The following is a 24,296-nucleotide window of genomic DNA, read 5'->3' as shown; positions in this document are numbered from 1 at the left end:
TGTGTCCATTTCCATCTCTGTTTTACTCACTCAAATACTTTAATTTCCTTTCTTCAACAATCTGAACTATTACTCCTCGTATCCCTAGATCAAGACTTTTTTCCAAAGAAACACTGAAATCCATCTAGTTGCCCTTCTCACTGGCTTGATATGTATAAATTATTTGCTGTTTGTTGTTAGTTTGCTTAGTTTCAGTTCAGTTTAACAAATATCTCCTGAGTGCTCATTGTGATAATGTGTGAGCTTGGTGGGGTAGGGAATATACTCTGGAGCCTTCCCAGAGAAGATGATCTTGGACCTGAATCTTGAAGAACAAGTAAGAATTTCCTATTCATGGAAGGAGTGTAAGTTTATATCGACAAAGAGAGCAGCATGAAGCTTGACAAATAGTTCAGTATGGCTGTAGTGTGATGAAGTGGGAGATAGGAAATGAAGCTGAAGAGATAGGCATGAGCCAGGTCATTGAGGACTTTATATGTCATACTTCGGCATTTATTTTTTGGGTGAACTTGGACTTTATTCTGTGGATAATAGATAGCTATTGAAGGGTTTGACATACTCATGGTGTGGCAAGATTTCATTCTAGAGTGATCATTTTGGCGGGCGTGTGGTAAATGATTTTGAAGTAGGGTAAGAGTAGAGGTGGGTAGACCAGTTAGATTACTGATTTGGTCATATTGAGAGATAATGCCCTGGATTTAGATACTATTAATAGGGATGAATTGAGGACATAGACACGGAAAGTGTTTAGAGTAGAAATGAATCAGACATTTAAAGTGATTGGTGAAATGTGAGATTACCGTCAGACTTTGATTTGAGTGTCTAAGTGGCTGTTAATAACTATAGCAGGGAATTTAAAGAAGGAATAGATGTTAGGAAAAGTTTTTAATGTATTTTACCTATGGTACTTTCAGATGGAAACATACAGAAGACAACAAGATATAGGAGTCTGATGCTCAGGTGAAAGGTCAGGATTAGAGGTATTCATGTGAGGGTCCTCTCAGTCCTGGTGGGAGTACAGAGAATATGGGTAGAGTATGAAGTGGGCAAAAAGCTGAGTCCTGAGGGGAAATGAAAAAGGAACCCAAGAAGGAAACTGAGAAGGAAAAAAGCTCTGTCTTTGCCTAGTTTCCCTTGAAAGGAGGACAACTTTATCCTTTTTGTATCCTTGGTAACATCTTGAATAATATAGTATAGATACTCAGTAAATGTTTCCTAGTTATTTTGTTTAGCTGGAAAGCATCTCATTTACTTTGAGATTTTATTTCATATTTTACCCAATTCCATGACTTGACAAGAAGTATTTTAAAATTCATATCATTTCATGAACACCTATTATGTACCTAGGCACTGTGTTAAATACTTCATACATGTTATCAGATTTTATCCTTAAAATAATCCTACAAGGGTAGGTTTTATTATTTCCATTTTGTTTTGAAGAACCTGAGGATAAGAAAGATTAAATGACTTGATCAACTTTTTCACATGTCCAAATTTCATTTTCTTAACCATCAATGATGATCTATTATGTGTTTAGACCAAATGACCACTTGAAAGTCAATTCTGGTTCCGTTGTGATAATTACTCTGACCCAAAGGCACTGATTTATACTAAATTCTGTACTGTCAGTCTTATGTGGATTAGCATGGTAGTTGGACACCTCTCTGTTCCTGAGTGCAGTAAGGCTTTACCTAATTCTTTTTAACTTTCTGGGGGACTATTTTTTCATTTTTCTATTAGCAGTTTGCATTAGATGACTGCTAAATTGCTTAAGGTTCTAAAATCCTGTAAGTCCATTATTTTGAAAAACTCAAAAACAGAGGTTGCTTAGCGTCTGCTAACAGGTTTTAGAGATCTATAGGATAATGTCTGTGTTTCATGACTCAACTAAAATTATATGCAAAATTTGATGCATGTATGTGCATTTTTCTGGACATCAATTCATAGCTTTCATCAGATTCTCATAGTTGTGTATACCTCACCACTCACCCGTCACTCAAAAGATTAAGTATAGCTCTAGAAGTATTTTTGCATACTGTAATGAACTACAGTGCTTTGTGGAATCCTTTTCTGAGTAGTTTAAGTCATCTTTAACAAAGTATTGTTATTCATTGAAAGTAATTTTTGAGGTAAGGTTACTTTTTGGCTATTTAGACCTGTAGTATTTTCTAAAGTAAAACACCTCTTGGTTATTTTATCTCTTAAAAACAAGTCCATTAAATAGAATGAGTATTGGCTTATGGTAAGTACTGTCTTATGGTAAATTTTATTTTATTTTATTTTTTAACATCTTTATTGGAGTATAATTGCTTTACATTGGTGTGTTAGTTTCTGCTTTATAACAAAGTGAATCAGCTATACATATACATATATCCCCATATCTCTTCCCTCTCGCGTCTCCCTCCCACCCTCCCTATCCCACCCCTCTAGGTGGTCACAAAGCACCGAGCTGATCTCCCTGTGCTATGTGGCTGCTTCCCACTAGCTATCTATTTTACATTTGGTAGTATGTATATGTCCATGCCACTCTCTCACTTCGTTATGGTAAATTTTAAAATGCTCAGTTTTAAAGTGTGAGTCAAATGACCTTCACTAATAAACATTCCCCACTTTGCTCTTCCTGTAGGAAAAGAATATTTGAGGTCCATTCCTCAGGAAAGAAAAGGAAGCAATGACATAATGCCTAGAGTTGGTGCCAGTTAAACTGGGTTTGTACTTTTTCTTTTCTTAATGTAACACATTTATTCTAATCTTGAATCTCTCTTTTTTTTTTTTTTTCAATCTCCTGCCTTATTCCAACAGCAGAACTTATAATTTTGAACTTTGCCTTAGTATGGAAGAGACAAAGATGAATAAGATAGACCCCTTTCTAGGTATTTGTAATGTCTGTTAATATGAACAACAGAATCATAAAAAGCTAGATAAAAGTCACATTTTCAGATAAGAAGCTTGAGAGGTCTGATAAATTGCTCAAGATAAAAAGCTACTAGATAGTCAGACAAGGATTCAAACTCAGATTTGTTGACTCCAAACCCCATTTGCCTTCCATTTTGTCACACTGCTCCTCATTTTATTTAGGTTTAGTTGTACAATTGCTTATAACTGAAGTTGAGGTGAGGACCAGGACCCCATATATTTAATTTAATAAATATTTCTGATAAAGTAAAAGGAGAGGAAACAGTCTCTATTCTCCTAAAGTTTAGAAGATTAGAGAAGGAAACTAATATTTGTAGAGCACTTAGTATGTGCCAGACACTGTCATAGTGTCTTAACATGAGCTAGATCATTTAATTCACAACAGCCAGGTGACATACTTGGTATTATCCCTGTTTTAAAGAAAGAGGAAGAGACTGAAGCTCAGAGAAATAAATTGCCCAAAATCACATAGCTAGTAAGTAACAAAAGCAGAATTAAAATGCTGTACTGTGAAAGGTTAGGTAGGGTTTACATTATACCTATTGACTTAAAATTGAATATCACACAAACCAACTGAATAGCTGGACAGTTTGATCTAAGCTCCTTTTGCTATTAGTGACATTTGTAAACATTCTTAACTGGACTGTTAATAGTTAAGTCATCTTCACCAGAGTAATATTCACATTTTCTTAATAAGCTTTTCATTGTAATCTGTTTGTAAAGATAATTGTTTAAGCTGTGGTGAAGAGAGAGTTTAAATTCACAAAATAGTGAACAACATCACATGATAGAAAGGATGTTGAGGTGAGAGTCAGGTCTGAGTCCTTCCTCCTCCCAACTTTCCTACTGACTTATGTGATCTGCCAGTCTCTTAGCCTGCTTTTGGACTCATTTTGTGAGATGAGAAGGTTGAGTTAATTGTTCCCTGAGTCTCTTACAACTATGAAATTATCCCAAGAGTAAGTAGATTTTTTAATGTGATTCATATGTAGATATCAAAGACTTTTTAGAGATGAGAAGTCTTTAGAGATCACCTAACTGAATCCTCCTATATGATAGATGAAGAAACTGAGACCCTTACATTTGTATGACACTTTAAACATCCAAAGCTCTTTCACATACATTAATCTCATACAAGCTTCACCACAATCTTGTGGATTAAATATCATCATCATCATTGTACAGATGAGCAATTGAATTGGTCTAGGGTCACATAGCTGAGCCTAAACTAAATGACTGACTGTCAACCTAAAGTTTGCCATGTTTCCTTGCTTTAGTGGGATTAATTACATCTTTGTGATGAAGTCCTATTGTTGGAGAAAGTGAGAATTCAGTGATTTATGAAACAAATCCAAGCAGGAAAAAGAAACATTCCCTAGTATAAAAGTAGTAATGACTACAGCAGTATAAATAGCAGAAACAAAGAGGGAAGGAAGGGGGCAAAAACTAGGGTCTACAAGTTGATTTAATATTTGTTTTCATTTATTCCTGGATTAGGAGTAGGTATAATTGACTTTTAGTATTTTTGTGTTTATCAGTAGTGTACTGTTTGAATTGCTTTATCCTCAACAGAGTATTGATAATTCATAGAGAAACCATACTTCGTAATAAAGTACTTGTAAATTGTAGATGAGCTACAGAGAGAGAACTTACGACAGTTAATGCAAAAGGATATAAGACAACGAAAAAATACCTGTGGGAAGCTAAATTTTACACGAAATTATTTAATTATTTCATTGCCTTTAGTGATGTGAACTCAATTTTCTTTCCTATTTCCACTCTGTAGCTGTGGAAACATTAACTGTCCCCATGCCAGTGATCCTGCTGTGCAGAACAACAAATTGCTTTACCTTGGTAGCTTTCTGTAAATAATATGTATTTTTTTAATTGGAAAGAAAATTATCTTAAAACTAGAATATGGATGTTAGCAGTTATTCTTTTACAGTCTTGACCCCCAATTTTCCTTCCTTTAAAAGAAGGTCATTTTCTAGATTACATGATGTGATGGTGCTTTCTCTGTGGATATGAAAATTCGGTCATTAATAAAATTTCTATTTTTATTCTGTATTAAAGTTTTTTATAAACTATAAACTATATTCTATAGAACTAATAAATGGAAGGAGGATCTTCCATATGTTTCTAATCAAATAAAACAATAAAGGATGGAATAGGTACACAACAAAATTGAAAGCAACAGTGTAAGATTTGACTTAAATTAGAGAAGAAAAATGTTTTTCCTAAAGTCTTTCTTCCTTAAGAGAATTTTAAAGATTCTTTTGCCCTGTTCGCTGACGTTTCTTCCACATGCACTTCCCTACAGAGCCGCGCCTCGCAGCCAGCTCCCATTCTAACGTCATCAGATCCATGGAACTCAGGGAAATGGCATTTGAGGAAAACTTGAATAGACTGGTCTTTAGTTCTCAGTTTTGAATCTGGCCTCAAAACATGTGCAAGGGTTTTTTCAACCACTGCTTTTAAAGCTCTTTAAAGGAAAATATGAAAAGGCCACTTCACAGTAGTTGATATTTAGTTTTTGTTTTGAGATAACTCAAGAGCTAGTCTCCTGGAAACTTTAAACACCTGACATAAACAGTTTTTTACTGAATTGTACCTATTTTAATATGACTGTCTTGCTTACCCAGACTACAGTGAGTTTTAAGGACTACAATCAGCTTCTCATTGGCCAGCTGTGATTTAGTGGTCATAATAAAGTTATGATATTGAGCTGAGCACTTAGAACTTTTTAAAGTGATTGGGCTATTTTTTTTTTTTTTTTTCCTGTGATTTTTGAGTTTCCCTTGTTTGGCTTTAGGGTTAAAGAGCCAGGCTTCCTGGATGGTGCTTCATTCATTTTAAAACATTCCCTCAGTACACCAGTAGTTCAGAAGACATGGGTTCATACATTAAGCCTTTTAATTTTTTATAAAACTACTTCTATAAAGAAATTGTTGAAACATTTTTTTTTTCAGTCTTGTTTACAAATTTGGTAGCACTAAATAAAATGTTCTGCCAGGAGATTGATTCAGTATTAATATATCAATAGATTTGCTTTTTTGTATGGGGTTTAGTTTCTGTACCAGGGTACTTTCTAAGAATGAGATAAGTTCTTAATAGATGTATGGAAATTTGAGGAACTCTCAGATCCTTTTCAATGTCATCTTCAGTAAATCTAAGAATGGCAGTGAGGGAAATACAGAGATGTTGGTTTGTGTGTGTGTGTATATGTATGTGTGTTTGCATGTGTGGTCTCAACACTGAGGAAATGCAATAAACTTAGATTTGCAGCTTCCTTCTTAAAGGTTAACATGACAGTGGAGTTATAAGGAAATACTGATTAGTTTTCCTTTTCCAAATGTACTGCTATTTAACAGTTATATGTAGCTCAGGACTTATTTTATTTTTTTTATTTTTTTATTTTTTTAAAAGTTTTTTTTCTTTTAATTAATTAATTATTTTATTTTTGGCTGCATTGGGTCTTCGTTTCTGTGCGAGGGCTTCCTCCAGCTGCGGCATGCGGGGGCCACTCTTCATCGCGGTGCGCGGGCCTCTCAGTGTCGCGGCCTCTCTCGTTGCGGAGCACAAGCTTCAGACGCGCAGGCTCCAGACGCGCAGGCTCAGTAGTTGTGGCTCACGGGCCTAGTTGCTCCGCGGCATGTGGGATCTTCCCAGGCCAGGGCTCGAACCCGTGTCTCCTGCATTGGCAGGCAGACTCCCAACCACTGCGCCACCAGGGAAGCCCAGGACTTATTTTATATCTTAGTATGTATTTTAAAGAATTAAATGAATTGATTCATATTTTTAAAAAAAGAAGTGTAGATGTTAAGGAGAATAACAGAATCACTTGGCCTACATTTGTATTATCAGTTCATCTGTAGTTGCCTGGTTATTTGGATTTATCAGAGAAAAATAGTATCAAGCAAGTATAGTTAATGGAATATTTGTTGGCATATATACATGCCACTTTTATTTTTCTTACTTCTCAAAGTGAGAAGATTGGATGATTTTTATAAGTATTCAAAAATTATTCTGTTGGATGTAATTGAGAGTGTTGTTGAAATAGATAATCATTTGTTCTCGTCTTATTTCTTTTATGAAACCCCATCTCCAAAAAAAAAAAATTTAAACCAAAGGCCATTTGGGATTGCAACCAGGGTTTTCTATGAACACTGAATTTGAAATTAAAATTGTATGAATTCCCTTGCTGGCTTTGCTCATTCTTATATAGGAACAGAACATTTCAATACAAGACTTAGTAGTCTGAGATGTTGCTAGTCTGCAGGTCTTCTACAGGAGATATGAAGGATTGTAAGAGATTTGGGGAACTGCAGATTTTCCATGCAGGTTAAAAAAAAAAAGTACTTTATTATATTGAGTGAAACCATTTAAAGTGGCTTACTTTCTCTTTTCCAGTAATGCCAATACCACATGTCTTATAAAATTAAAAATAGCAGGTGTCATTTTTCTAGCATGAATACTGGTTCACAGACTTTTTAAAAGCAAAATATAGAGAAGGTCTGATGTGATAAAGGGAATAGAAATCTTGTATAGCCCATATAGTCTGAGTCATCTACTCAAAGCTAGTAACTAGGGTCAGACATTAAGAGTCCATAAAAAGATCACAGAAAACCAATAGCAGAGAATATTGAAAGCCAGCCCACACTGTCTGAAGCAAGATTATAGAATCCGCTTGAGTGCATAGAAATATTTTGTGTTCCTTATTAATTCTGAGATAATACAAATTTAACAGAAGCACGGAATAGGAATAGGTTTTAGAATAGGAATAAGCTTTACAGATCATTTAATTATTTCCTTTCATTTTACAAAGAGAAACCAAGGGTTAGAGGGTAAATTACTTACTCAGCACCAACTAGGTAGTGACAGTAGTAGGAGCAGAATACAGCTCACCCTTGAATAACAGAGGGGTTGATCCAGGTGTCATTTATAGTCAACCCTCTGTATCTCCATTTCTTCCACATCCATGGATTCAACCAACCATGGACCATGTAGTACTGAAAAATATTGAGTATTGAATTTAGTATTAAAAAATATCTGCATGTAAGTGGGCCCATGCCGTTCAAACTAATGTTGTTCAAGGTTCAACTCTACTCTTACCTATCAAATAATTGAAGATGGGGATTAAAAGCTGTGATGGGAAATGATGGTTTTTATTATTGTTGTTTTAAATTTCTACATACAGTAAAATTTACTTTTTTACTAGTTCTGTGAGCTTTAACAGATGTACAGATCCATGTAAACTACTGCTACAAACAGGATACAGGTAGACCCATCACCCCAGAAAACTTCAAACTGTCCCTTTTTGTTCAAAACCTCTACCTACATTTAAGCCCTAGCAGCTACGATCACCTTAGTTTTGCCTATTCCAGAATGTTGTATAAATGGAACTGTTCACTGTGAACTCTTTTGTGTGTGGCTTCTTTCTCTCAGCTTAATATTTTTGAGATTCATCCATGTTGTGCGTATAGTGGTTTATTCTTTTTTTAATTTATGAGTAGTATTCCATGTACAACTACATAACCATTTGTTTAGTCATTCACCTGTTAATGAACATTTGAGTTGTTTCCAGGTTTTAGCTATTATGAATAAAGCTGTTGTGATCTTTTTTTTTTTTTTTTTTTTGTGATCGTTTTTTTAAAGAGAAAAGGAAAAAATTTTATTTATACATATTATAGGGACCCCAATAGTGAGCTCCTAAAGTATTCACAAAGGTAATTCACTTCATACTTTGAAATAATTACAGATTCGCAGGAAGTTGCAAAGATAGTACCGTATAGAGATGTTCCCTGTACCATTCACCCAGTTTCTCCTATTAGTTGCATCTTATATAACCATAGAATAATAATACCAAAATCAAGAAATTGATATTGATATAAAGTGAATAATAGTTCTTTGGCATTTTATCACATGTGTACATTCGTGTAACCAAGACTGCAATCTCACCAGAAAGATTTCCCTTCTTCTGTCCTTTTATAGTCACACACACACACACACACACACCCTCCTCTCGACCACCCTTCACCCCTGGAAACCACTAATCTGTTATCCATCTCTATAATTTTGTCATTTCAAGAATGTCATAAAAATGGAATCATATAGTATATATATAAACTTTGAGATTGGCTATTTTCATTTAGCATAATGCCCTTGAGATCCACCCAAATTGTGGTGTGTTCATTCCTTTTTATTGCTGATTTAGTATGTTTCATGGTATAGATGTACCACAATTTGTTTAACAATTCACCTATTGTAGGACATTTTAGTTGTTTCCAGTTTGGGTCTGTTGCTAATAAAGGTAATTATTGATATGTTAAGACATAATAAGTCTGCCATTTAATTTTTTGTTTTCTGTTTGTTTCCTCTTTTCATTTCTCTTTTCCTTTTCCTGCTTTCCTGGGGGTTACTTGAATACTTTTTAGAATTCTATGTTGATTTACTATAGTGTTTTAAAATGTATTTCTTTGTATAACTTTTTCATCATTGCTCTAGATATTACATTGTATATTTATAACAGATCACAGTCTCCTGTACCACAGTACCACTGCCACTGCTACCTTTTACTACTTCAAGCAAAGTGTAGAACCCTTACCTTCCTTTAGTTCCTTTATCCTCCCTCATTTAATTAATATTTTTATGTGTAGATGTATTATTTATAGGTGTATATTATATGCATGCATACATATATTTTATATGTACTTGTTTTAAATATTTCCTTTACATACATTGTGAACCATATCAGACAGTATTATAATTTTTGCTTAAACAGTCAGACATAATTTGGAAGACAAGAGGAGAAGAACTCTTACTGTATGTATCCATATTTTTACTCTTTTTGGTCTTCTTCCTGATGTTCCAAGATTCCATCTTTTTTCATTCCCTTTCTATTTAGAGAACTTTCTTTATCCATTCTTTTAGGGCAAGTCTACTAGCAATAAATTCTCTTATCTTTCCTTTGTCTAAGAATATGTTGATTTTCTCTTCATTCCTTAAGGATATTTTTCTGGAGGAAAAATTCTGGGTTGACAGTTCTTTTTCTTTCAGCACCTGAAAAAGATTGTGCTACTTCCTTCTGACCTTTATAGCTTTTTATGAGAAATCCACTGATAGTCAAATTGGTTTTCCCCTGTAGGTAAAGGATCATTTCTCTCTTGCTGCTTTTAAGATTTTTTCATTGTCTTTAGTTTTCAGAAATTTGACTATTGTATGTCTTGGTGTGGATTTCTCTGGATTTATGCTGTTTGAGATTTGTTCAGCTTCTTGAATCTTTAGGTTTATGTCTTTTGCCAAATTTGGGAAACTTTTTTCAACCATATTTTTTCCAATATTTTTTCAGCCCTACCCTTTTTCTCCTCTACTTCCAAGACTGATGACATGAATGTTGGATCTTTTGTTATAATTTCACAGCTCCCTGAAGCTCTGTCCATTTGTATTCAGTCTATGTCTTTTGTTATTTAGATTGGGTAACTTCTATTGTTTTATCTTCTAGTTCACTGATTCTTTCTTCTGTCCCCACCATTCTCCTGTTTAGCCCATCCATTGGCTTTTTAATTTCAGTTATTATAATTTCAGTTCTGTAATTTTATTCTTTGTATCTTCTGTTTCTTTGCTGAGACCTTCTGTTTCTTAGACTTTCTATTTTTCATTTGTTTCCAGTGTGTTGTCTCACTTAAAAATTCTCACTGAAGCATTTTATTATGGCTGCTTTAATATGTCATCTTAGTATTGGCATCCATTGTTTGTCTTTTCTCATTCATGTTGAGGTTTTCCTGATTTTTGGTATGATAAGTGGTTTTCAGTTAAAACCTGAACATTTTGGGTATTATGTCATGAGACTTTATATTTTATATCAATTTAGCAGGTCTCTTTTGATACTTCCCTGCCAGGGTGAAAGGGTGCTGCCTCATTATTGCCACCTAGAAGTGTAAGTTCAGAGTCCCACTTACCCTCCATTGACATCTGGGGAGGAGACTGCTGTACTTCTTGGCAGGGGTGGAAGTTCCAGCTCCCCACTCTAATGACACCAACCCTGCTGGGTAAATACCTAGGAGTGGAATTGTTGGGTTATATGGTAAGTTTTGTTCAACTTTCAAAGAAGGTGTCAAACTTTTTTAAAGTGGTGGTAAAATTTTACATACCTACCAGCAATGTGTGAACATTTCAGATGTTCTAAATTAATGTTATCCTATAGAACTTTCTGCAAGAATGAAAATGTTCTATATCAGCACTGTCCAGTACTGTAACCACTAGCCACATGTGGCTCTTGAGCAGTTGAAATATGGCTAGTACATCTGAGGAAGTGAATTTTTTATTTTATTCAGTTTATCAATTTAAATTTAAATGGCTACATGTGGCTAGTGGCTACTGTATTAGAAGGTGAATCAGTGCAGCTCTACATCCTCATCAGTATTTAGGCACCACAGCTGTACATCCTCATCAATATTTAGAATTGTCAATCTTTCTAAATTTAGCCATTTAATGAGTGTGAAATGGTATCTTGTGGTTTTAATCATTTAATGTAATTATTGGCCATTTAATTTTTATAATGATTGTTTTTTGAAATGCAATTACTTTTGTTTGTTGACTTTTTTTTTTAATTTTAAACTTTATTTATTTATGTATTTATTTTTGACTGTGTTGGGTCTTCGTTGCTGCGCGCAGGCTTTCTCTAGTTGCAGCGAGCGGGGGCTACTCTTCGTTGTGGTGCGCGGGCTTCTCATTGCGGTGGCTTCTCTTGTTGCGGAGCACAGGCCCTAGATGCGTGGGCTTCAGTAGTTGTGGCGCACAGGCTCAGTAGTTGTGGCTTGCAGGCTCTAGAGCACAGGCTCAGTAGTTGTGGTGCATGGGCTTAGCTGCTCTGTGGCATGTGGGATCTTCCCAGACAGGGGCTCAAACCCATGTCCCCTGCATTGGCAGGCAGATTCTTAACCACTGTGCCACCAGGGAAGTCCCTGTTTGTTGACTTTTTAAAAAAATTATTTATTTATTTATTTTGGCTGTGCTGGGTCTTAGTTGCGGCACACGGGATCTTTAGTTGCAGCATGTGGGTTTCTTAGTTGTGGCATGTGGACTCTTAGTTGTGGCATGCATGCAGGATCTAGTTCCCTGACCAAGGATTGAACCCAGGCCCCCTGCATTGGGAGCGTGGAGTCTTACCCACTAGACCACCAGGGAAGTCCCTATAATGATGTTTTTAAAACAGCAGAAGTTTTTAATTTTGATAAAGTATGGTTTATCAGGTGACTGTTTCTGTATTTCTTTTTTTTTTTTATGGTTCATGCTTTTGAATCTTTGCCTATTCTAAAGTCATAAAAACTTTTCCCTGTTTTCTTCTTGAAGCTTTGTAGTTTTACATTCTACTTTTAGGTTTATGATGTATTTTCATTTAGTATTTTTTACATATATAAAATCGTGTCATATAAAAGCAAAATTCATTTTTATTCCATATGAATATCCAGTTGTTTCAGCAACATTTGTTGAAAATATTTTCTTTCTGCATTGAGTTACCATGGCACTTTTAAAAATTAATTGACCAAGTATTTTATAGTCTATTTTTGGATTCTCTGTTCAGTTCCAGTTTTCTATACGTTATCATTAGGCTATTACCAAACTATATGGATTGCTGTAAGTTAATGTTAACTCTAGAAATCAGGTATTGTAAGTATTCCTACTTTGTTCTTCATTTTCAAAATTATTTTAATTATTCTGTTCATTTGGATATTCATATACATTTTAGAATCAGCTTGTACATTTCTACAAAAAAAAAAAAACCCTGGGATTTTGATTTAGATTGAATTGAACGTGTAGATGAATTTGTGAAGAATTGCCATATTAACAACTTTGAATCTTCCAATTCATGACTATGTTATATATTTTTATTTATTTCAGTTTTCTGTAATTTGTCTTAGCTTTGTTTTGTAGCTTTCATTTTATAGGTCTTACACATTTTTTGTTAGGGATAAACTCAGGTATTTAATTTTGTTTAATGCTATTATAATGGCATTTAAAAGTTTTAAAATTTCTAGTTGTTTGTTGATATAGAAATACAATAGATATATGTATAATGAACACAAGTTCTACAGTCTTTTTGGTTTTTTTTTATGTATTTATTTATTTATTTTTTGGCTGTGTTGGGTCTTCGTTTCTGTGCGAGGGCTTTCTCCAGTTGCGGCAAGCGGGGGCCACTCTTCATCGCGGTGCGCGGGCCTCTCACTAGCGCGGCCTCTCTTGTTGTGGAGCACAGGCTCCAGACGTGCAGGCTCAGTAGTTGTGGCTCACGGGCCCAGTTGCTCCGCGGCATGTGGGATCTTCCCAGACCGGGGCGCGAACCCGTGTCCCCTGCATTAGCAGGCAAATTCTCAACCACTGCGCCACCAGGGAAGCCCCCTACAGTCTTGCTGAAATCACTATATAGTTTGTAGATGCCTTAGGATTTTCTATGTAAATAATTTTGTCTCCTGTAAATAAAGACATTTTAACTTCTTCCTTTCCCATCTTTATGCTTTTCATTTCTTTTTTGTGCCTCCATATAGCTATGATCTCCAGTATAATGTTGAACAGAACATTTATTATTTATTATTATGTCAGTATTTTACAGATGCCCTTTATCAAATGGTAGTTCTTTTCCATTCTGAGTTTTCTGAAGTTTCTATTATGAATGTGTGTTGAAATTTATTTAGTATTTTTTCTCTGTTGAGAGGATTATATTGTTTTTCTCCTTTATTCTGTTAATATAGTTAATAACATTGATTTTTTTAAATGTAAAATCAACCTTGTATTTCTTCTTATATATTGCTGAATTTGATTTTGCTATTTTGTTAAAGATTTTTGCAAGTATGTTTATGAGAGATATTGGTGTGTAGTTTTCTCATAATGTCTTTTTCTGGTTTTGGAATCAATCTAATGCTGACCCTATAAAATCAGTTGAGAAATGTGTCCTCCTCTACTTTCTGGGAGAATTTATGTAGGATTTGTATTACTTCTGTCTTTGTATGTTAGATAGGATTTACAGTGAAGCATTGGGAACTGGAGTTTACTTTGTGGGAATATTTTAAATTACAAATTCAATTTCTTTAATAGATATAGTGTTATTTGGGTTATGTGTTATTTCCTGAGTCAGTATTGGTAACCTGTGTCTTTTAAGGAATTTGTTCATTTCATCATAGTTGTCAAATTTATTGACCTAAAAGCATTCATACGGACTTCCCTGGTGGCGCAGTGGTTAAGAATCCACCTGCCAATGCAGGGGACACGGGTTCGAGCCCCGGTCCGGGAAGATCCCACATGCCACAGAGCAGCTAAACCTGTGCACCACAACTACTGAGCCTGAGCTCTAGAGCTTGCGAGCCACAACTACTGAAGCCCGCATGCCTAGAGCCCATGCTCCACAACAAGAGAAGCCACTGCAATGAGAAGCCCATGCGCTGCAACGAAGAGTAGCCCCCACTCGCTGCAACTAGAGAAAGCCCGTGCACAGCAACGAAGACCCAACACAGCCAAAAATAAATAAATAAATAACTTAATTTAAAACAAATCATTCATAAATGGTCTCTTGTTCTTTTAATATTTGTAGAATCTTTAGTAACGTTTCCCCTTTCATTCCTAATATTGCTGATTTCTGTCTTTTCTCATTCAGTCTAGTTAGACGTCTGTCAATTTCTTTTTCAAAGAACCTGTTTTTGTTTTCATTGATGTTTCTCTATTTTTCACTTATCTATTTCATTGGTTTCTATTCTTTGTTACTTTGTAACTATCTACTTATTTGGTTTAATTTCTGGCCTCTTATGATGGTAGCTTAGATAATTGATTTTAGGTCTTTTCTGTCTAATATATGCATAGAAGACTGTAAATTTCCTCAAAGCACCTTGTTAGCTGCATCAAAAATTTTGATAGGTTAGGTTTCATTTTCATTCATTTCAAAGTATTTTCTAATTTCCCTTGTGATTTCTGGCACTTAGGTTATTTTAGAAGATGTTGTTAAATTTCTAAATGTTTGGGAATTTTCCACATATCGTTTTGGTTTTGATTTCTAATTTAATCCCACTGTGCTAAGGGAATATACTATGTGTAGTTTCAAATTTTTTAAATTTGTTAAGACTTATTCCTGGTTCAGCAAATGGGCTATCTTGGTAAGTGTTTCATGGGCAGTATAAAAGTTTGTATTTTGCTGTTGTTGGTTGAAATATTCTATAAACATCAATTCAGTTGATAGTGCTGTTCGAGCCTTCTTTATCTTTGGTGGACTTTCAGTGTACCTGTTCTTTTCAGGTACTGAGGGAGGAGTGTTGATGTCTCCAACTGTTTTGGGTGCTTGTTTGTTTCTCCCCTCAGTTCTGTCAGTTTTTGTTTAATGTATTTTGTAGTTCTGGTATTATGTACATATACATTTAGAATTATTCCATCTTCCAAATGAAGTGATCCCTTGATCATTATGAAATATCCCTCATCATCTCTGATACTATTTTTCTCTTGTCTTCTATCTTCTCTGAAATAAATGTGGCTATTTCTTAAGATTTTGGTTTGCATGGTATATCGTCTATCCTTTTATTTATTTTGTATTTTTTTATTTTTATTTTTTAACTATTTCCTTATTTTAGTGTGAGATTCTCATAGCATATATTTGGTCTTGCTTTTTTAATCTGTCTTTTAATTGGAGTATTTAGATAATTTACATTTAATGTATATATTAATGTGGTTAGGTTTAAATCTACCATCTTTGCTGTTCATTTTCTATTAACCATTCCTTTGAATTAATTTTACTTTGGGATTCCATTTAATCTTCTCTATTGGTTTTTTCCTTTATTGGCTTATTCTTTTTTCTACCTTTTTATTTACTTATTTTAGTGGTTGCTCTAGGATTTATAATATGCCTATTATTGCATTCTACTATCAAATAATTTTATACCATCTCATATAATGTAATACATTTATAACAGTATTCTTCCTTTGTCTCACAGTCATCTTTTTCTCTCTGAACTTCATTTTGACTAGATTATATTGCTGTGTCTTCAAGTTCACTGGTTTCTTTTTTTCTGCAGTGCTTATCTCATCCAGTGAAATTTTCATTTCAGATATTATATATATATTTTATCTCTAGAAGTTCTATTTGGTTCTTTTTGAAAATTCTCCATTTCTCTCTTCCCTGTGTTCCTGTTTTCATTTATATGGAGCATATTTATAACACCCTTTCAATGTCTTTGCCTCTTAATTCCACCATGTCTGTCATTTCTGGGTCTCTCTGTGTTGACAGATATTTTTCTGGTTATGGGCCACATTTTCCTACTTCTTTGTATGTCCAGTAATTTTTAATTAAATGTCAGGTATTTGTGAATTTTACGTGTTGAGTTCTTGATTTTGTGGTATTTCTTTAAAGTGTATTGGACTTTTTCCTAATAGGCATTTTAAATTGCATATTAGTTTGATCCTTTCTAGGCTTTCTAGGCTCCCAAGCACCTTTCAGGAGGGTCTAGAGGAACTTTTATTTTAGGGCTACTTTTCCCCTGCTTCTGCACGTGGCCCTTCTGGGGTCATTACTGATAGCCTTGTATATTCAGTGAGGTTTTTCCCCTCTTGCTGGAGGGAACTTGTTGAAATATTGGCCCCATGTCAGCTCTGTGAATCCTTTGTCTTAGAACTCCCTGGTAATTTTTTTCCTTAGAAGTTCTTCTTGGCTGGTCTCAAGAAATTTACCCTTCTCATGTACAGGTTTTTATTTAGCTAAATACTCAAGGGAGCCCTCATTTAAATTACTGGAACACTTTCACTGCTCTCTGGAACACTACCCCATAAATTCTAGCTACCTTGGCCTCCTTGTACTTTTTTCTCCATCTCCTCACATCAACAAGATTGCCAGACTCTATTTGGGTTCTTCCTCCTGTACTGGAGTAGTAAATTGCTTCCTGTCTGAGAGCCTTGGGTGATGGTAGGGCTCGCCTTATTTGTTTCCCTTTTCTCAGGGATCACAGTCCTGTACTGCCAGTGTCTGAAAATAGTCCTCTCCTGTATTTTATACGGTGTTCTAGTTGTTCGCAGTGAGAGGATTATTCTGGACTTTTTACCCCCTCATGCCCTCAGAAGCAGAAGTTGAATCATTCTAGAATGAGTTTTAATGCTAACACCTTTACAAAATTGTGAAGCTCTCAAGCAGTTATTATTTTTTACATAACTTTTAACCATTTATTCACTTTTTCCTCAGTATTGTTATAAATGATCTTGTATCGATTGTAGGAACTATTATTTATTTTTCAATTCAGGGAGCCCATTACAAACTTTAAATCAGAAGCTGACCCAAAGAAAATGATTTATCATACCTAAGAAATCTCACAAATCAGGAAAATGGATTTTCGAGTATACAAAAATTCTCTCAGTATTATGGAATAGTCATTTTAAATATAAAATTATTATTTAATATTTCATTAGAAACATGAAAGACTTGGAATAAAATACTTGGAGATAAGGACTAAAATGAACCACTTGATCTAGTGTTAAAATATAAGTCCTATCATTTTAGAGCATAACCATGTGAGTATATGTACTTTATATCAGGAACCGGCAAATGTTATCCGGAAAGGGCCAGATAGTGTATATTTTAGACTTTGTGGGCCATACAGTCCTTGTTGCACCCACTCAGCTAATCCTTTGTAGTACAAAAGCAGCCTTAGATGATACATTTTTAAATGTGCTAGCTGTGTTCTGATAAAACTTTATCTATAGAAAATGAAATTTGAATTTCATATAATTTTTATGCCCCAAAATAGTTTTCTTCTTTTGATCTTTTTTTCCTGCTATTTAAAAATGTAAAAACTACATTCTTACCTTTCAGGTCATACATAAACAGGTGGCTGGTCAGACTTGGCCCCTGGGTCACAGTTTGACAGTCCCTGCTCTATGTGAATATAAAGCTCCCAAGTAAGCGGTAGGATTCCTGTCGGACTGTTGTGTTTTCATTCTAAGTAATGCTTTTACTTAGGGAACTAAATAAATAGTTCCCTACTATTAAATTAAATAGCAAAGTCAATAAGATCACACAGTACTGAGCCTATAGGGCTTTGATAGATTTTAAAATGTCAAAGGTTATATCAGAGGTTCCTCAATTAATGGGGAATTGGGGCTAATGTCCAGTTTATCTTACTCTCAGACTGGCACCTTTTCTCTTTTTAATTATGCAAGGTTAAATTCCTTCCTTCCTATTTTGTTTCAATATGCCTATCTTATTAATGTTTAAAAATTAGCATATATGTATCCTAAATTTATTTATTTTGTGATGAAGTTGCCCTGGTACTCATAAACAAAATGTCCCCCCGCCCCACCAGCATTATATAATTTTTAACTTCACGCTGTCCCCACTTACAGGATCTAGGGATTTTTCTTCTTAGTTCACAATTTTGAGAATACAGCCTCTTCTCTTCATCATCTTTGCTTCTGTATTGTCTTCTACATAACCCTGTTAGCCAGTTAGAACACAAAACACATTTCAAAGCATATTCTCTTTTTTCTACCTGTTGTAGCTTAGCATACTAGTCAGGCCCCTCTTAGAATACTCAGAATTTGTCTAATATGTACAGCAGTGTCGATATATACAGTCTTTGATTTTGTTTGATGTTATGTTCACACAGTTAACTTGAGCCACACTTGAATGATTATGTAGTTTGTATTCTATAATCATAAGTGTATTTTCCTTCCTTAAGGTATATAATTGAAGTTGTTCTTTGGCAATACGCAATATCCAGTGCTGTGGAAGTTCTAGAAGAGAGGGCTTGAATTTAGGTATATGTTGCTGTTGCCTCAGTGAGTGGGTAGTAACATAGCTGCATATAGTCATTCATTCAGGGGATACTTTTCCTGCCTACATGTCTTCATGATGTTTTCCCAACATACTAGTACACCATCCAGGAAAAAAACAAACAGAAAACAAAAAACAAGAAAAAAACCAGGCAATTTATTTCTTTTTACATGCAGAGAGAGAATAACCTTTGTTTTCAAATATAAAATAAAAATAAGGATTGGTTCTGAAAGAAGCTATGAAGTAATAGAAAATCATCATCCAAAGAGAATTTGCATAGTTAGTTTAAAAAATGTTAAGAATTTTTAAGAATTGTTATTTTATTGTTGTCATTACATAGGAGTTAATAAATAGTTTAAAATCTGGCCAATTTTCACATATGTTTTGAGGGGTATGGTACTTAAGAGATTTTTTTCACAAATTTCATTATTTTGATAATTTAGAAACTTTTCCCCATGAGTATTATAAGCTTATGCCTATCTTAATGACGTGTATGCCCTACGTCTGGAAGATGCTTCCCTTAAACTTTTCCATTTCTGGCTCATTTCAACTTGAACATCATCTCTTCAGAGGGCCTTCCTTGATACACTGTCTAAAACAACACCTCCACCTTCCCAGCCTCTAACACCCAGGTTTATTTTCTTCAAAGCACTTATCACCATCTGAAGTTAGTTTATTTATTTGTCTCTTTCTGTATTAAAACGTAAGCTCTCTGAGGTGAGAGATCTTGCCTTCCCTATTATCTGTCTATCTGTACTACTCAGAACATTTCCTTTCATATAGTAGGCCTTAAGTATGTAATTTATATGTGGCTGGAAGGATGGATAATTGAAAGTATGTCTAATGCATGATCTGTAGGAATATTTGATAGGCTCACATGTATTGTGAGTCACCAAGAAAGAATACAGTGAGTAACTTTACCCAAATTTATTTCACTGTAGAACTACTTTTTCTTTAAGCATTTAGCTGTATTAGACTTCCACAGAAGACATTTTGGAAATGTGACAGATGTACTGATACATTTAAATTTTTTTTCTTTTTATATTATAATAATTTCAAACTTATATGCAAATTTTAAGAATAGTACAGATGATTTTTCCTAAATCACTTGAGTGTAAGTTGCTGACATTATACTGCATCACCTCAATTCTTTAGAGTGCATTTCCTACAAAGACATTCTGCCACGTAACCAGGATAAAATAATCACAATCAGGAATTCAATGTTGATAGGTTACTACCATCTAACCTACAACCCTGTTCAAGTCATGCCAGTTGTTCTGGAATTCAGTGGTGAGCACCCCCAGGAAGGAGGGAGGCACAGAGTAGGCAGCCTCAAAATCTGCATGTCTTTCCTTTCAAATCTTTGATCACTAAGTTCACATGTGTAGAGGAGACTCCATAGAGCCTAGTGGAAAGTAATAGCTGACATGGGAAGTTGTTGAGGTGATATTTCAGATTTGGAGTTTGAGTTCTACCAAACACATCAGAATAAAGCATTCAGAAAAAGACTATTTTGGGGACTGAGAGGAAAGGAACGCAGGGTGGATTATGGGAGGATAATCACTGCATTAGGAAAGAGTAAGGAGATGTAGGTTCTCATTTCAGTTTTTCCACTAACCAACACTTACCCATGGGAAGTCACTTCACTTCTCTATCACTAAGTACTTTTCTAGGTTATTAGTATTTGTATATCCATAAGTTCAATTTCTTTTCATATTCAAATTTCAAAATAAAATAGGCATTAATTGCATTTTTCTTCTTTAAAGACTTATAATGGAAAGAAGACTAATTTTGCCACTCTTTATGTGATACTGGGCATCATCATTTCATCTATATATTGGTGATATGTATATTTTTTTTCTTGGTAATATTTTCCTACATGCTGCTCATCATTGTTGTGTACCACATGAAGCGGTGGATTTAAGCAGTGTAAGAACATTGGGTATTGTTTTCATCATGAATAACCCAGCTGTGTCAGAGTTAGATATTGTTTGATGTTGCACAAAAACATCCTTTTTAAAATGCTTTTTTGTTGTCTTAAAATTTATTGAGAGGTTCAATTCTACAGTATGTAAGCACAGTTAGGAATCATTTAAAAGTGATCACATTGAAGACCATAATTCAAAGAGTCATGTACCACAATGTTCATTGCAGCTCTATTTACAATAGCCAGGACATGGAAGCAACCTAAATGTCCATCGACAGATGAATGGATAAAGAAGATGTGGCACATATATACAATGGAATATTACTCAGCCATAAAAAGAAACGAAATTGTTATTTGTAGTGAGGTGGATAGACCTAGAGTCTGTGATACAGAGTGAAGTAAGTCAGAAAGAGAAGAACAAATACTGTATGCTAACACATATATATGGAATCTAAAAAAAAAATTAAAAAGTGCTTCTGAAGAATTTTGGGGCAGGACAGGAATAAAGACGCAGACATAGAGAGTGGACTTGAGGACATGGGGAGGGGGAAGGGTAAGCTGGGACGAAGTGAGAGAGTGGCACGGACATATACACTACCAAATGTAAAATAGATAGCTAGTGGGAAGCAGCTGCATAGCACAGGGAGATCAGCTCGGTGCTTTGTGACCACCTAGAGGGGTGGGATAGGGAGGGTGGGAGGGAGACGCAAGAGGGAGGAGTTATGGGGATATATGTATATGTATAGCTGATTCACTTTGTTATAATGCAGAAACTAACAACAACAAAAAATAATTCCAGGAGAGAGAAAGAACTGAGGTGAGGGACAGATGAAGATGAATGGCAAAATGTTGATAACTGTTAAAGTTGAGTGATGGGTATGTGGGTTCATCATTCTCTTTACTTTTGTATATGTATTTGAAAATTCCCATATTAAAAAGTTAAAAAAATAGTGATCACATTATCTTTTTCTTTCTTCTTAACTTTTCCAATTATTTTCCTTGTATTTGGTGTTATAGAGAAAACAAATTAGGGGTTGGGCCAGCTTAAACATGCATGTAATTGGTGCTCAGGAGTCAGAAATAGATAGAAATTTATTAATTTAAACTTTTTTTATTGGAGTATAGTTGCTTTACTATGTTGTGTTAGTTTCTACTGTACAGCAAAGTGAATCAGCTATACCTATACATATATCCCCTCCTTTTTGGATTTCCTTTCCATTTAGGTCACCACAGAGGTTTAAGTAGAGTTCCCTGTGCTATATAGTAGGTTCTCATTAGTTATCTATTTTATACATAGTAGTGTATATATGTCAATCCCAGTCTCCCAACATCCCACCCCCCTTTCCTCCATTGGTGTCCGTATGTTTGTTCTCTACATCTATGTCTCTATTTCTGCTTTGCAAATAGGTTCATCTTTACCATTTTTCTAGATTCCACATATATGTGTTAATATTCAACATTTGTTTTTCTCTTTCTGACTTACTTCACTCTGTATGACAGTCCCTAGATCCATCCATGTCTCTGCAAATTGATGTTTTGTATACCAAATTATAAATATATTTTATACTTAAGCCTAAAGTAAAACTGCGAAGTGGCTAGAGAAACTTTTGCAATTGGAGATGTCTACTTTCATATTTAACAGAGGCTATATCAAAGTTGGAAATCATGACTGTTAGAATTGGATTTTTATAAAGGTGAAATAGAGTTTAATGTTTCTTATTCTTATATTTCTAGCCAAAAAAAGAAATATACAAGGACAATCAGATGAAGTCTTAGAAAGCCTCAAGTGCATCAGTGCTAGCTAGTTTGATTCCTATAAGTTACTTGGTTCTTAGGTATGGCATGGATAGTTCTTGAGTGTGTAAGATTCTATCCATGTCTCTTCCTAAGTAAGGAAGTTACTTCTTAAATGAATAAGTCTAATTTTGACTGTTGAGTGAGTGTGAAATTAAGAATATCCTAAAGGAAAGAAAATGTCCAATATATTTAAAACTAGTTTACTTCTCCAGTTTAGCTCTATTTTTTGTTGTTCTCTTGCAGTAAACATTGCTATCTTCAGAAAATAAGTTAAGGAATGAGAGGCAAGGAAGAAAAGACATTCATCTTGGAAGGACCCAAAGCACTTTGAAATTTAAATGAATGTAATGATAGCTGCTAAAACCGCCTTTGTCACCAAAATGGATGAAGTACTTCAAATTTAAATGGTAACCACATTTCTCATATCATGTTACATTTCCACCAAGAACTTTAGATGACTTGAAAGGTTTTATTTTTAAGTCTAAATATTTACCTTACAAATACCAAAGTATAGATAAAGCTGATAATTTTATAACTTATTTAGCATAGTCAGGATTTTATTTTGCCTCTTAATGCTTGACCCTGATATTAGCCAAAAGAAATGTTGCTTTTTTCCCAGGTTATGAACTTCTTAACATAGAAACAGGTAAGCTTATTTGAGTAAGAATATGGCATAGTACTAGTATACTTATAGGTCCGTCCTTTACCAGATATTTTTTCCTTTCATAGAAATAACCCAGGCAACGTAAATGGTGGTATCCTATCACACATGCAAATGTTTTTTAGTTTTGCTTTCTGAACCTTATTTCATATTATTTTTTAGTTTCCTTATGTGACATCTGGTCTCTTGATCTTTTTCCTTTCATATCTGACATCTTTTTTTTTTTTTTTTTTGGTGGAGTGGTCAGAACACATACATTTATTGATTAAGTTTGCTATGTTATACAGACACAATTCTTGGTGCCCCAAAACAATTAAAATAGTAACATCTAAGATCACTTATCACAGAGCACCATAACAAATGTAATAATAATGAGATAGTTTGAAATATTGTGAGAATTACCAAAATGCAACGCATAGACATGAAGTGAGCAAATGCTGTTGGAAAAAGTGTTGATAGACTTGCTGGATGCAGGGTTGCCACAAACCTTCAATTTGTAAAAAATGTCACATCTGCGAAGCATAGCAAAGCAGAGCACTGTAAAACAAGGTATGCCTGTATTCTGTTTGTTACTAATATAGCCACTCCACCACCTTTACGTGTGCGTGATATATCTTTTTCCACCCTTTTATTTCAACCTCTTTATGTCTGACATCTTATTTTAATTTAATCTTTATTTTATCCTCTGCCCCTGTTTCTTAGGAATTTAGGTTTATAAAAGATACAAGGTTTTAAGTCTTTATGTCATTAAAAAAAAAAAAGACACAAGGATCCAAAATAGAAAAGGAGAGAGAAATTTGAAAAGATTATAAAATTATTTCTTATTGTGAAATTGCAGTGACTGTTATATTTTAAGTAGAGTGGAAAGCAATTATAGAAAGACTTAAAGATTCTTTGTCAGTCTTCTTAAATCTCCTTGATCTTAGGCCAGAATTGTTTCAATACATGTTTTGGGAAGACTCAAATGTTTGCAATTTTTTAATCACATCCTAGTGAAGAATTAGAACTTGTATTCATTAGAAGTCTATTAATTTGATTTTGAGGTATAATCATTTGTTTGCTTGAGTTAGTGTGTCTTGGTAGTGAGTGGGTGTAATTGAGTACAACTACGTCCTTGCTGTGAAATCAGGGCATGTGAAAAATCAGTCAAATACAGTATCAATTACTAGTCCTAATGATTCTAAGGAATGCAGGACCTATTA

At 34.5% G+C, this 24,296-nt stretch overlaps 1 protein-coding gene across 13 annotated transcripts in view; it reads left to right on the top strand.

Annotated features, from left to right (window-relative positions):
• Positions 1 to 24,296, top strand: part of PEAK1 (pseudopodium enriched atypical kinase 1) — a 303,507-nt gene that overhangs the window by 133,045 nt on the left and 146,166 nt on the right. For 11 of the 13 annotated variants that reach the window (XM_036842106.1, XM_036842101.1, XM_036842103.1 and 8 more), the window contains 2 exons: positions 2,627 to 2,708; positions 22,677 to 22,840. The gene's annotated coding sequence lies outside the window, so the exon portion shown is untranslated. The remainder of the gene's footprint in view (positions 1 to 2,626; positions 2,709 to 22,676; positions 22,841 to 24,296) is intronic. The other 2 variants (XM_036842113.1, XM_036842110.1) reach the window with 1 other exon arrangement.

Source organism: Balaenoptera musculus, chromosome 2, assembly GCF_009873245.2.
Source record: "Balaenoptera musculus isolate JJ_BM4_2016_0621 chromosome 2, mBalMus1.pri.v3, whole genome shotgun sequence".
Taxonomy (NCBI): Eukaryota; Metazoa; Chordata; class Mammalia; order Artiodactyla; family Balaenopteridae; genus Balaenoptera; species Balaenoptera musculus.
The sequence above is the reverse complement of the archived record's forward strand: the minus strand, read 5'-3'. Positions and strand labels throughout refer to the sequence as shown.